The sequence below is a fragment of the Melitaea cinxia genome, chromosome 30 (genome assembly GCF_905220565.1).
Source record: "Melitaea cinxia chromosome 30, ilMelCinx1.1, whole genome shotgun sequence".
Lineage (NCBI taxonomy): Eukaryota > Metazoa > Arthropoda > Insecta > Lepidoptera > Nymphalidae > Melitaea > Melitaea cinxia.
Window position 1 is genome coordinate 8,798,519 of NC_059423.1, and position 12,927 is coordinate 8,811,445.

A 12,927-nucleotide genomic window follows, 5' to 3' on the forward strand; every position below is an offset into this window, starting at 1 on the left:
GGGCGAGCGGCTGTACGCCCTTTACACGGCAGCCAAAGCCAGCCTCCGTCGTGCCATCGGCGAGTCGCAGGCCGCGGCCAGGGAGGAAATGCTGGACGGACTGAACAGCGACCCGTGGGGGATGCCCTACAAGCGGGTACGCAACAAGGTCCGTCCCTGGGCTCCTCCACTCACGGAGACCCTGGACGCCGAAGTGGTCCGTGAGGTGGTCGCGGCCCTGTTCCCGACGGCGCCGGCCGAGCACGAGCCGCCGTCGATGGCACCGCGGGGAGAGGATCCAGACGTCGGAGAGGAGGCACCGGAGGTCGGCGAGTCCGAATTCGAGGAAGCAGTCGCGCGGCTGCGACGGAAGAACGTCGCTCCAGGCCCGGATGGGATTCCGGGGAGGGCGTGGGCGGTGGCGCTGAATCACCTGGCGCCGCGAGTTCGAGGGCTATTCTCTGCCTGTCTGGCTCAAGCCACAATTCCACAGCGGTGGAAGACAGGCAGGTTAGTCCTCCTCAGGAAGGAAGGCCGGCCGGCGGAGTCACCGTCGGCGTACCGCCCCATCGTCCTCCTCGACGAGCTCGCTAAACTGTTCGAGCGCGTCGTGGCCGCGCGTCTGGTGGCGCACCTCGGGCGTCGAGGACCCGACCTCTCGGACGTGCAGTTCGGCTTCCGCAGTGGCCGTTCTACCGTGGATGCCGTGCTGTGCGTCCGTGCCCAGGTGCAGGAAGCGGTGGCCCAGGGCGACGTCGTCGTGGCGGTGTCTATCGACATCGCCAACGCCTTCAATACGCTGCCCTGGGGTTGCATCAGGGAGGCGCTCCGCTACCACGGGGTGCCGACCTACTTGCGTCGCGTGGTCGGTGCCTACCTCTCCGACAGGTGGGTGGTCTTCCCCGGAAGGGATGGTCGGCTTGTGAGAAAGGAAGTCGTGTGCGGTGTCCCGCAGGGGTCGGTGCTCGGGCCACTCCTGTGGAACATCGGATACGACTGGGTGTTGCGTGGCTCGCTGCTGCGCGGCGTCAGCGTCGTCTGCTACGCCGACGACACGCTGGTGCTGGCCCGCCGACCGACGTATCGGGAGGCGGCAGTGCTGGCGACCGCTGGCGTCGCGCAGGTCGTGGCGCGAATCCGGCGCCTCGGCCTCGTCGTCGCGCTGGACAAGGCACAAGGAATAGTCTTCCACGGCCCGAGGAGGGCGCCTCCCCACGACGCCCATCTTATCGTGGGAGGCACTCGCATCGGCCTGTCGGGCACGATGACGTACCTGGGTCTCGTGCTCGACGGCCGGTGGAAGTTCCGGGCGCACTTCGCGCGGCTCGTCCCGCGCTTGCTGAAGGTGGGAGCCTCGCTCTCGTGGCTTTTGCCGAACATCGGCGGTCCCGGTGTGAGCTGCCGCCGGCTCTACACCGGCGTCGTGAGAGCGATGGCGATGTACGGTGCCCCCGTCTGGTCCGACGCCCTGGACCGCGAGAACATCGCCCTGCTGCGGCGCGCGCAGAGGGTGATGGCGATCAGGGTCGTACGCGGGTACCGTACGATCTCGGGCGACGCAGCGTGCGTGCTGGCTGGAGTCCTGCCCTGGGACCTGGACGCGGTCTCTCTGGCGTCGTCATACCGGCGGCGTCGGAGTCTGGCGTCCGGGACCCTCAGTCCGACACCACGGCTTGCAGAACACCTGAGGCGAGAGCGGGATGCCGCGATCGCGGAGTGGGTTGTGAGGCTCGAGCGTCCGAGTGCGGGGCACCGGACGATCGATGCGGTTCGGCCGGTTCTTTGGCAGTGGTTGGACAGACGGCATGGCGTCCTAACCTTCCGCGCCACGCAGGTCCTCTCGGGGCACGGTTGCTTCGGGGGGTACCTGTGTCGGGTCGCCGGGAGGGAGCCCTCTCCTCGTTGCCACCACTGCCAGGATTGTGACGACGAGTCGGCGCAACACGTCTTGGAAGAGTGTTCGGCGTGGACGGAGGAGCGTGAAGAGCTCCGAAGCGTAGTTGGGCCGGACCTTTCGCTGCCGGCCGTGATTTCTGCCATGACCGGCAGCGAGAGGTGCTGGGACGCCGTCCTCGCGTACTGTGAGCGGGTGATGGCGCAGAAGGAGGCGGCGGAGCGGGTGAGGGAGGACACAACCGACCTCCCCCTCCGCCGCAAAAGGACCGGGCGTCGGAGGCTGGCGCACGATAACCGCCTCCCTCCCTAGACGCTAGGCAGACCAAAATCTGCCGGGTAGGCGCGCGCGGTGTCCCCCGCGCGCCACCTCCTCCACGAGGACAGGAAAGGGCCTGACGAGGCACGCCGCCGGGGTTTGCAGAAGAATTCGGTTTCCTGCGACCCCGGCACGGGCGACGAAGGTGGACACCGTTGGTTTTTAGTGGGTAGTCTGGCATTGCACCTACCGCCGGGAGCCCCACACTCCCGCTGCCGAGCTTTCGGTGGCGGGGTCAGTGCGTAAATGCATTTTCCAACGTAAAAAAAAAAAAAAAAAAAAAAAAAAAAAAAAAAAAAAAAAAAAAAAAAAAAAAAAAAAAAAAAGGTTAGGTTAGGTTAGGTTAGGTTAGGTTAGGTTAGGTTAGGTTAGGTTAGGTTCCCAGGCCTTTGGAGCCCAGGCCCCAGACTTAGGTCTGGGACCTGGGCTCCAAGGGGAGGAGTTGCTGGACTTCTACTGGGCGCGTCCCCCGGGTGGCGGATAGGGGAGTGCCGCCTGCGGTTTCACGACTGCGGGCGGTAGGGGTCTTCGGATCCCCGCGGACCAAAACCAGACGATGCGCTCCGGGTCCCGCTCTGGTCTAGTACTGGGGTGGTCCTGCGAGCGCGGGTTTGTTGGCGCGGAGGCGCGGCGGTGCGTGTGGCGCTGAGACGGCGCGGTGACGTGGGGGTCGGTCTTTCCTTCCCCCACGCGGAGGACGGGGTGGGCGGGTTCGCTCGCCCGCCCTAAGGCGTGCGAGGGCGCTCTCTCGCGCCGAGGCTGCGGTCGGCTGGAGGGCCTAGACTGCGGCCACCCTGGCCTTTGTCGGCTTCGTCGGGCTGACATTGTCCGCCCCGGGCTAGGTGCCTGGTGTCCCGCAACGCCGGGCTAGGCCTGGGGTGCCGGGGCGGCGCGGGATTGTACCCACCGGCGCAATGCGGGCGGGGGGTGTCCCCCTGCCCGCGGGGGGGGCCACGCGGGCGATGGGTCGGGGGATTCGTCGTCCGACTTGCACGGTCCCCCCAAGGAGGGGAGGGCGCGCTTCGTGTTCGAGTGCGTCCTTCGAGGTGCTTTGCACCGCGGTGGGCCCGAAAGGGCAAGCGCCGGCGGGGTTGCGAAAGAGCTAATAGCGTCCTTGTGACCCCGCCACATTGGCGTACGGCAGAACACACGTGGCGGTTTTTATTCAGTAAGAGTCTGAATCCCCTCCGAGCCCCCCCTACCGGAGGGTGTCCATGACGGATTTTCCCCACGTTAAAAAAAAAAAAAAAAAAAGGTTAGGTTAGGTTAGGTTAGGTTAGGTTAGGTTAGGTTAGGTTCCCAGCCCGGGCCTTTGGAGCCTAGGCCCCAGACTTAGGTCTGGGACCTAGGCTCCAAGGGGAGGAGTTCCTGGACTTCTACCTGGGCGCGTCCCCCGTTTGGCGGATAGGGGAGTGCTGCCGCAGTCGAATGACTGCAGGCGGTAGGGGTCTACGGACCCCCGCGGACCAACACCAGGCGAGGCGTCCGGGTCCCGCTCTGGTCTTGTACTGGAGTGGTCCCGTGATCGCACATTGCGCCACGAGGGAGCGCGGAGCTTGCGTGGAATGGCCTAGCCTTTCATGCGGCGCCGGAAGAGAGGGCGCGGAGTGGGATGTGGACCTTGGCGGTCCCCCCGGCACTAGAGGGCGGGGTGAGCGTTATTTATTTATTTATTTATTATTTTTATTTATTTATTTTATCATCATCGCTCGCCCCCCTTGGTGATTTGGTGAGTGTGGCGCTGCGAAGGCGCGGAGAAGCGGGGTGGGGATTTTCCCCCCTGCTCCCAGTGGACGGGCGACCTCGGCGGCGGTGACCCCGCCGTCGGGTAGAGTGGGCGGGTTTCCCGTCCGCTCTACGCCTCATAAGCTCGTAACCCCGTGCGAGGTGTCGTGGTCATGTCTCGCGGCTTCGTGCGGGACCGAGGGGTCTTGCCTTAACCGGCCGGATCTAGAGGAAGAAGACCTCTATAAAAATTACCCCGAATCCTAAGCGGCGACACAGCGCGAAGGGATGCGTGGCCGACGGGAGGTTCGGTCTAACTGTGTCATCCCCTAAACATGGATACGTGCATTAAAACATTATTAACCCAGGAGGGTACCGGCGCCTCAGGCAATGGAGAATCCCTTCGCGCTTCGGCGCGCAGCCCTGTCGAATCTGGGATGGGCAAATCACGTGTTTGTGTTTCGGAGCTTTCCGGTTCCGACGAGAGGCCCGAGAAGGGCGGAGTTGAGGTAGTGCCCGAGAAGGGCGGAGTGGACGTAGTGCCCGAGAAGGGCGGTGAAGACGTTGGGCCCGAGAAGGGCGGAGTTACTGGCGGGGTGAGACAGCCGCGAGTTGTCCTCACGCGTGTGGACAGCGTCGGCTCTCTCTCCTCGGTCGACGGGAGGTTTTGGGGGGCGGGATCAGATTCCGACGACAACATGTCGTTGGGATCTTCCCGCCGCCGAAAGCCCTTTAGAAAGAGGATCCTCTCTCCGGGCTCCTCGGAGGAGGAAAATGAGAGGAAAAGGGCGACGCCTGGCAGAGGCCGAGGTCGACCGGCTACAACCGGCCAATACGTCAGACTGGCCGAAGCCAAACGTCGCCTTAACGACGAAAAGGAGCGGGAGCGTAAAATCCAGGCGGAGAGCGAGGTGGCCGATATGGCGCGGGCGGTCCAATCCAGGACAAGCTCGCGTCAGTCGGACATGTCGCTCAGCGACGACGCCCAAAGGCAAGGAGACGCGCTTTTTCGAGCGGAAGGTTACCTTGAGCTTCTGCAAAAGGTGACCGGAAGCTCGAGAAACCTCAAGGGCACTTATATCAAGGCCCTTAAACAAGTGCGAAAAGGTATGAAGGAGGTGGTGGAGGAACTCGCCAATCGCAACGCGACTGACGAGGTCGTCCACCTCAGGGCGTTGGTTGCCGAACTTCGAAAGGAGAAGGAGGAGTGGAGGTCGAAGTTCAATGCCCTGGAAGAAAAGATGGAGAGGTTTATGCTGTCGCAGACTGCGGCGCATAAACCTCAGCATCCCGTTGACTGGGATGAACGCGAGCGCTCTCTCGCTTCCAAACTGAGCGACATGCTCAACGCCTCGATCGACGCCAAGATCGAGGCGTTGAGCGACCGGCTCTTACCGGCCAAAGCGCAGCGTGTCGCTCTGGACGCGAGGAAGGATAGAAAGGCCCCAGCTTCTGAGCCGGCCGACCAGGCGGCGGTCACGACGTTGACCCCGCCAGCGAATCCGGCTCCGAAGAGGGGGAAGCCAAACGGACGGGAGAGAAAGAAAAAGAAGGGTAAGACCGCGAACGCGGTCGAGACTCCGGCGGCAGCGCCGAAACCTGCTGCGAAACCGGCGCCCGCGACTCCTGCCGCGCGGGAGACCTGGTCTACCGTCATCGGACGGAAGGCCGGGAAGCCAGGCAAGGCTGCGGCTGCGGCTGCTTCGAAAGAAGCGAAGCCGAAAAAGAAGTTGCGTGCGCCGTCTTCGGCGGCGGTTTCGATAACGCTGCAGCCGGAGGCGAAGGACAGAGGCGTCACGTACGCCTCTGTAATCAAGGAGGCCCGCAGCAAGATAGACCTCGATGGTCTGGGAATCCAAACGCTCAAGATCCGAACGGGCGCGACGGGTTCCCGGATCATCGAGGTCCCTGGAGCGGAGAAAGGCGAGAAGGCCGACCTTCTCGCCTCGAAATTGCGGGAAGTCCTAGGCACGGAAGCCGTCAGAGTGCAGCGGCCTTCGAAGAGGGTCGAGCTGCGGGTCATGGGGCTCGACGACTCCGTCACCGCCGAGGAGGTCACCCGAGCACTGGCCGCGGAGGGTGGGTGTCAGCCGGACGACGTGAAGGCTGGCTCCCTCGCCCCCAACGGCTCGCTCTGGGTGAGCTGCCCGGTGGTCGCGGCGAGAAAAGTCGCCCGTGAAGGACGATTGCGCGTCGGCTGGACCACGGCGAGGGTCCGGCTGCTCGAACCGAGGCCGCTGAGGTGCTTCCGGTGCCAGGAGACGGGGCACGTCGGCGCGAAGTGCACTCGCGAAGTGGACCGCAGCGGCGCCTGCTACCGCTGTGGCGAGTCGGGCCACAGACTTCGCGAGTGCAAAGCCGAGCCGAAGTGCGCCATATGTGCGGCGGCCGACCGGCCCGCCAACCACAAAATTGGCGACAGGAGGTGCCCCGACTACAACAAGAAAAAGGGAAAGACCAACAAGAGTGGCAGGCGCAAAGACAGGCCCGTAAAGGCTACCGTCGTCGACGCGCCGGCTGCTAAGCCAGTGGAGGATTTAATGGACGCCGATAATTAATGGCGTCCATTAAGTTCTTGCAGGCCAATCTGAACCACTGTGCCAGAGCTCAAGATCTGCTGATCGAGAGCATGGCACAGTGGGGCATTAAGATCGCGATAGTGGCGGAGCCCTACGCGGTCCCCGATCGTGGCGATTGGCTGGGCGACCTGGACGGGTCGGTCGCGGTGATCGCTCCGGCCTCTGCGGGCTTCGTGGACGTCCGGAGGGGGAGCGGATACGCACTCGGTACGATGGACGGAGTGTCCGTCATCGGCGTGTACGCTCCCCCGAGCCGGAGTCTCGCCGACTTCGAGGCAATGCTCGCGGAGATCGGGGCGTCGATCGCTCGGCGGCCGCACCGTGCCGTTCTGGTCGCCGGCGACTTCAACGCCAGGTCGGTGACCTGGGGGGCTCCGGCGACTGATGCGAGGGGCGCGATCATGGAGGAATGGGCGGTGGCAACGGGCCTCACGTTGCTGAACCGGGGCACGAGGAACACCTGCGTGCGAAGGAGCGGTGGGTCCATTGTGGACGTGACTTTCGCGTCCCGAAACCTCCACAACCGCGTCCGGGGTTGGAGAGTCTTGACCGACGTCGAGACCCTCTCCGACCACCGGTACATTCGGTTCGACGTCTCCTCGTCGCGTTCGAACGCGTCCGACTCGAGCGTCCCGATCGGCACCGGCCCGCGCTGGGTGCTGAGTCGGATGGATGCGGAGATCGCCGTGGAGGCTGCGATAGTGGAGGAATGGATCCGCCGACCTTCGGAACCGGCCCTTTCCGTCGACGAGGAAGCAGAGGGCATCCGCGAATCGCTGGCGCGGATCTGCGACGCGGCGATGCCGAGGGCGAGGCCGTTCCCGCCGAGGCGGCACTTGTACTGGTGGCGTCCGGAGCTCCGCGACTTGCGCGAAGCCTGCGTGAGATCGCGCCGCCGATTCACCAACTACAGGCGGAGGCGAAGAAGGGACCAGGCCGCAGAGGACGGCCTGTACGACTCCTACCGGTCCGCCTGCAAAGCGCTGCAGGCGGGCATTGCACGCGCTAAGGAATCGTGCTGGGACGAGTGGCTGCGAACTCTGGACAGAGACCCGTGGGGCAGGCCGTACCGGGCGGTGCGGAAGAAGCTCCGTCCGTGGGCACCCCCTCTGACCACGAGTCTGCAGCCGCAAATCTTGCAGCGCGTAGTCGAGTCCCTCTTCCCTCATAGGAACGAGTGGAGCCCACCGGCTATGGGCGTCACGGAGCCGCGTCTCGCGGAGAGCGGGATCCCCCCTGTGACCGAGGCGGAGCTCGGTGCGGCCGTCGCGAGGCTCAAATCTAAGCGCACCACCCCGGGCCCGGACGGCGTGCCGGGAAAGGTGCTGAGCCTCGCGACGGGTAGCATGGGTGGCAGAATTCGGGCCCTGTTCGACAGGTGCCTGGAGCAGGGCCGGTTTCCCCAGGTGTGGAAGACGGGCAGGCTCGTCCTGCTGAAGAAGGACGGACGGTCGGCCGAACAGCCTTCGGCCTATCGACCGATCGTGCTCCTCGACGAGATCAGTAAGGTGTTCGAGCGCGTCCTGGCGACTCGAATTCTCGAGTCGATGAACCCGGGATTGCGCGAGGCGCAGTATGGATTTCGTCGGGGCCGGTCGACCGTCGCGGCCATCGCCCACCTCAGGGACCTCGCCGAGTCGGCGGTCTCCCGGGGTGGAGTGTTGTGGGCGGTCTCGCTGGACGTGACCAACGCGTTCAACTCTCTGCCCTGGGAGACGGTGAGGGTGGCGCGGGATACCACGGTATCCCGCGCTACTTGCGTAGGCTCATCGGAGCTTACTTTGCGGGAAGGGCGGTAGAGTTCCCGATAGGCGGCGGCGGTCTGTCGAGGCGGTCCATGTCGTGCGGCGTTCCGCAGGGTTCGGTCCTCGGACCGCTCCTGTGGAACATCGGCTACGACTGGGTGCTCCGCGGTGCCACGTTGCCGGGAGTGTCGGTCATCTGCTACGCAGACGACACTCTCGTCACCGTTCGCGCCGGCGGGCACCGCGAGGCGGGCCTCCTCGCCACGGCCGGCGTCGCGCAGGTGGTGGCCAGGATTCGGGCTCTCGGGCTGGAGGTCGCCTTGCAGAAGACGGAGGTCCTGGCCTTTCACGGGCCGAGGGCCGCTCCTCCGCCCGGGACGTCGATAGTCGTCGGGGGTACTTCGATCGCCGTCGGGTCGACGATGAAGTACCTGGGCATCGTTCTCGACGGTCGCTGGAAGTTCGACGAACACTTCCGGCGGCTGACCCCGAAGCTTCTGGCCGCCGCCGGAGCGCTCGGGAGTCTACTGCCCAACCTAGAAGGGCCCGCCGACAAATGCAGACGCCTCTTCGTGGGCGTCGTGCGTTCGATGGCGTTGTATGGCGCTCCGATTTGGGCGGACGCTCTCTGCGCGCGGAACGTGTCGCTGATTCGCAGGCCGCACCGCGCTATCGCGCTGCGGGCTGCGAGGGCGTACCGCACGGTGTCCTACACCGCATCGTGTCTCCTCGCCGGCAGCCCCCCGTGGGAACTGGAGGCCGAAGCTCTCGCGTCGGTCTTCTGGCGCGTGACGGAAGCGCGCCTGAGGGAGGAACCGCCTCGTCCGCAAGAGGTCGTGCGATGGAGGAGAGAAGCTCGTGACGGCCTCTTCCGGAAGTGGTCGGAGAATCTCGAGGACCCGAACGTAATTACGAGTCGGGGGCTGGTGGCGGCGATTCGGCCCGTTCTGCGCGGCTGGGTCGATAGGCGACACGGTGCGATGTCGTTCCACTTGGCGCAGATGCTGACCGGGCACGGCTGCTTCGGTCGCTATCTGTGCCGAGCGCTGGGGCGGGAGCCGACGTCGGAATGTCACCATTGCGACGCCGGCGCCGAGGACACGGCGGAGCACACGCGCGCGGTCTGCCCGGCGTGGTGCGAAGAGCGCGCCGCCCTGTCGGCGGCCATCGGAGCGGATCTCTCGCTGCCGGCCGTGGTCTCGGCCATGGTCGGCAGCGAGGAGAACTGGAGCGCCGTCTCCTCCTTCTGCAGCGCCGTGATGCTGCGGAAGGAGGCGGCGGAGCGGGAGCGGGAACGGGATCCGAACTCGCTTCCGTCTCGTCGCGGTAGACGCGGTCGGCGGCGCAGGGCCTACCTGGCCAACCTGCAGCCGCCGCCCCCGTAGTTTGGATCAGCGGGCGATAGGTCGGGGGATCTATCGACCGCATCGCACGATCCCGAGGAGGACGGAGAGAGGCGATCTCTTATGTGTTCAAGGGATCCTCTCTCGGGTCGCTGTCGCTTTTGCGGCGACGACGACGGGCCCTAGTCTGGGCAGGCGCCGGCGGGATCGCGAAAGAGCTTTGTGTCCTCGCGATCTCGCCACAAGCGCATAGGCGGAACACACGTGTGGTTTTTGTTCAGTAAGAGTCTGACTCCCCTCCGAGCCCCCCCAACCGGAGGGTGTCCATGAAGGATTTTCCACACGTAAAAAAAAAAAAAAAAAAGGTTAGGTTCCCAGGCCTTTGGAGCCCAGGCCCCAGACTTAGGTCTGGGACCTGGGCTCCAAGGGGAGGAGTTGCTGGACTTCTACTGGGCGCGTCCCCCGGGTGGCGGATAGGGGAGTGCCGCCTGCGGTTTCACGACTGCGGGCGGTAGGGGTTTTCGGATCCCCGCGGACCAAAACCAGACGATGCGCTCCGGGTCCCGCTCTGGTCTAGTACTGGGGTGGTCCTGCGAGCGCGGGTGTGTTGGCGCGGAGGCGCGGCGGTGGGTGTGGCGCTGAGACGGCGCGGTGACGTGGGGGTCGGTTTTTCCTTCCCCCACGCGGAGGACGGGGTGGGCGGGTTCGCTCGCCCGCCCTAAGGCGTGCGAGGGCGCTCTCTCGCGCCGAGGCTGCGGTCGGCTGGAGGGCCTAGACTGCGGCCACCCTGGCCTTTGTCGGCTTCGTCGGGCTGACATTGTCCGCCCCGGGCTAGGTGCCTGGTGTCCCCTAACGCCGGGCTAGGCCTGGGGCGCCGGGGCGGCGCGGGATTGTACCCACAGGCGCAATGCGGGCGGGGGGTGTCCCCCTGCCCGCGGGGGGGGCCACGCGGGCGATGGGTCGGGGGATTCGTCGTCCGACTTGCACGGTCCCCCCAAGGAGGGGAGGGCGCGCTTCGTGTTCGAGTGCGTCCTCCGAGGTGCTTTGCACCGCGGTGGGCCCGAAAGGGCAGGCGCCGGCGGGGTTGCGAAAGAGCTGAACAGCGTCCTTGTGACCCCGCCACATTGGCGTACGGCAGAACACACGTGGCGGTTTTTATTCAGTAAGAGTCTGAATCCCCTCCGAGCCCCCCCAACCGGAGGGTGTCCATGACGGATTTTCCCCACGTTAAAAAAAAAAAAAAAAAAAGGTTAGGTTAGGTTCGGTCTGCGACTCGTCTTTCGGCCCGGGACGGGACGGGTCTCGGACTCGGATCACCGGGGGCGGGTCTTGCGGACTGACGGTCTTGCCGACTCGTTCCTCGCTCCGAGAATGGGGCTCCGTAAGCCCGTCTTTCGGTTCAGAGGTCGTGCGCGGTGCGGGATGGCACGTAGGTTGCCGTCGGTGAGGGTTTGGCGCTGCGACGCGGCGCGGGGAGGACGTGCGTAGGCGCGTTTGGAGTGCCGGGGCCTTTGGGTCGCGCTCCGGGAGGCGCGGAAGCGCATAGGGGTGTCGAGGCCGTTGGGCGCGCTCCTAAGGAAGGGAAGGTCCTCTGGGCTGGTCCTGGATCACCGGAAACGTTGTCTTCCGCTCCAGGGGCGGGTCTCGGTCCTGGATTAACTCCGGGGCCGGGGTCGGGTCTCGGTTCCGGATCACCGGAGGCGGGTTTGCGGACTTATGGGGGTCTGCGGCTCGTCTTTCGGCCCGGGACGGGACGGGTCTCGGACTTGGATCACCGGGGGCGGGTCTTGCGGACTGACGGTCTTGCCGACTCGTTCCTCGCTCCGAGAAGGGGGCCCGGAAAGCCCGTCTTTCGGTTCGGAGGTCGTGCGCGGTGCGGGGTGGCACGTAGGTTGCCGTCGGTGAGGGTATGGCACTGCGACGCGGTGCGGGGAGTGGGGTGGGCGGGTTCGCTCGCCCGCCCTAAGGCGTGCGGGGGCGCTCTCTCGCGCCGAGGCTGCGGTCGGCTGGAGGGCCTTGACTGCGGCCACCCTGGCCTTTGTCGGCTTCGTCGGGCTGACATTGTCCGCCCCGGGCTAGGTGCCTGGTGTAGCCGAGACGCCGGGCTAGGCCTGGGGCGCCGGGGCGGCGCGGGATTGTACCCACAGGCGCGGTGCGGGCGGGGGGTGTCCCCCTGCCCGCGGGGGGGGCCACGCGGGCGATGGGTCGGGGGATTCGTCGTCCGACTTGCACGGTCCCCACGAGGAGGGGAGGGCGCGCTTCGTGTTCGAGTGCGTCCTCCGAGGTGCTTTGCACCGCGGTGGGCCCGAAAGGGCAAGCGCCGGCGGGGTTGCGAATGAGCTGACAAGCGTCCTTGTGATCCCGCCACATAGGCGCACGGTAGAACACACGTGGCGGTTTTTATTCAGTAAGAGTCTGAATCCCCTCCGAGCCCCCCCTACCGGAGGGTGTCCATGACGGATTTTCCCCACGTTAAAAAAAAAAAAAAAAAAAAAAAAAAAGGTTAGGTTAGGTTAGGTTAGGTTAGGTTAGGTTAGTCTACTGCCCAACCTAGAAGGGCCCGCCGACAAATGCAGACGCCTCTTCGTGGGCGTCGTGCGTTCGATGGCGTTGTATGGCGCTCCGATTTGGGCGGACGCTCTCTGCGCGCGGAACGTGTCGCTGATTCGCAGGCCGCACCGCGCTATCGCGCTGCGGGCTGCGAGGGCGTACCGCACGGTGTCCTACACCGCATCGTGTCTCCTCGCCGGCAGCCCCCCGTGGGAACTGGAGGCCGAAGCTCTCGCGTCGGTCTTCTGGCGCGTGACGGAAGCGCGCCTGAGGGAGGAACCGCCTCGTCCGCAAGAGGTCGTGCGATGGAGGAGAGAAGCTCGTGACGGCCTCTTCCGGAAGTGGTCGGAGAATCTCGAGGACCCGAACGTAATTACGAGTCGGGGGCTGGTGGCGGCGATTCGGCCCGTTCTGCGCGGCTGGGTCGATAGGCGACACGGTGCGATGTCGTTCCACTTGGCGCAGATGCTGACCGGGCACGGCTGCTTCGGTCGCTATCTGCGCCGAGCGCTGGGGCGGGAGCCGACGTCGGAATGTCACCATTGCGACGCCGGCGCCGAGGACACGGCGGAGCACACGCGCGCGGTCTGCCCGGCGTGGTGCGAAGAGCGCGCCGCCCTGTCGGCGGCCATCGGAGCGGATCTCTCGCTGCCGGCCGTGGTCTCGGCCATGGTCGGCAGCGAGGAGAACTGGAGCGCCGTCTCCTCCTTCTGCAGCGCCGTGATGCTGCAGAAGGAGGCGGCGGAGCGGGAGCGGGAACGGGATCCGAACTCGCTTCCGTCTCGTCGCGGTAA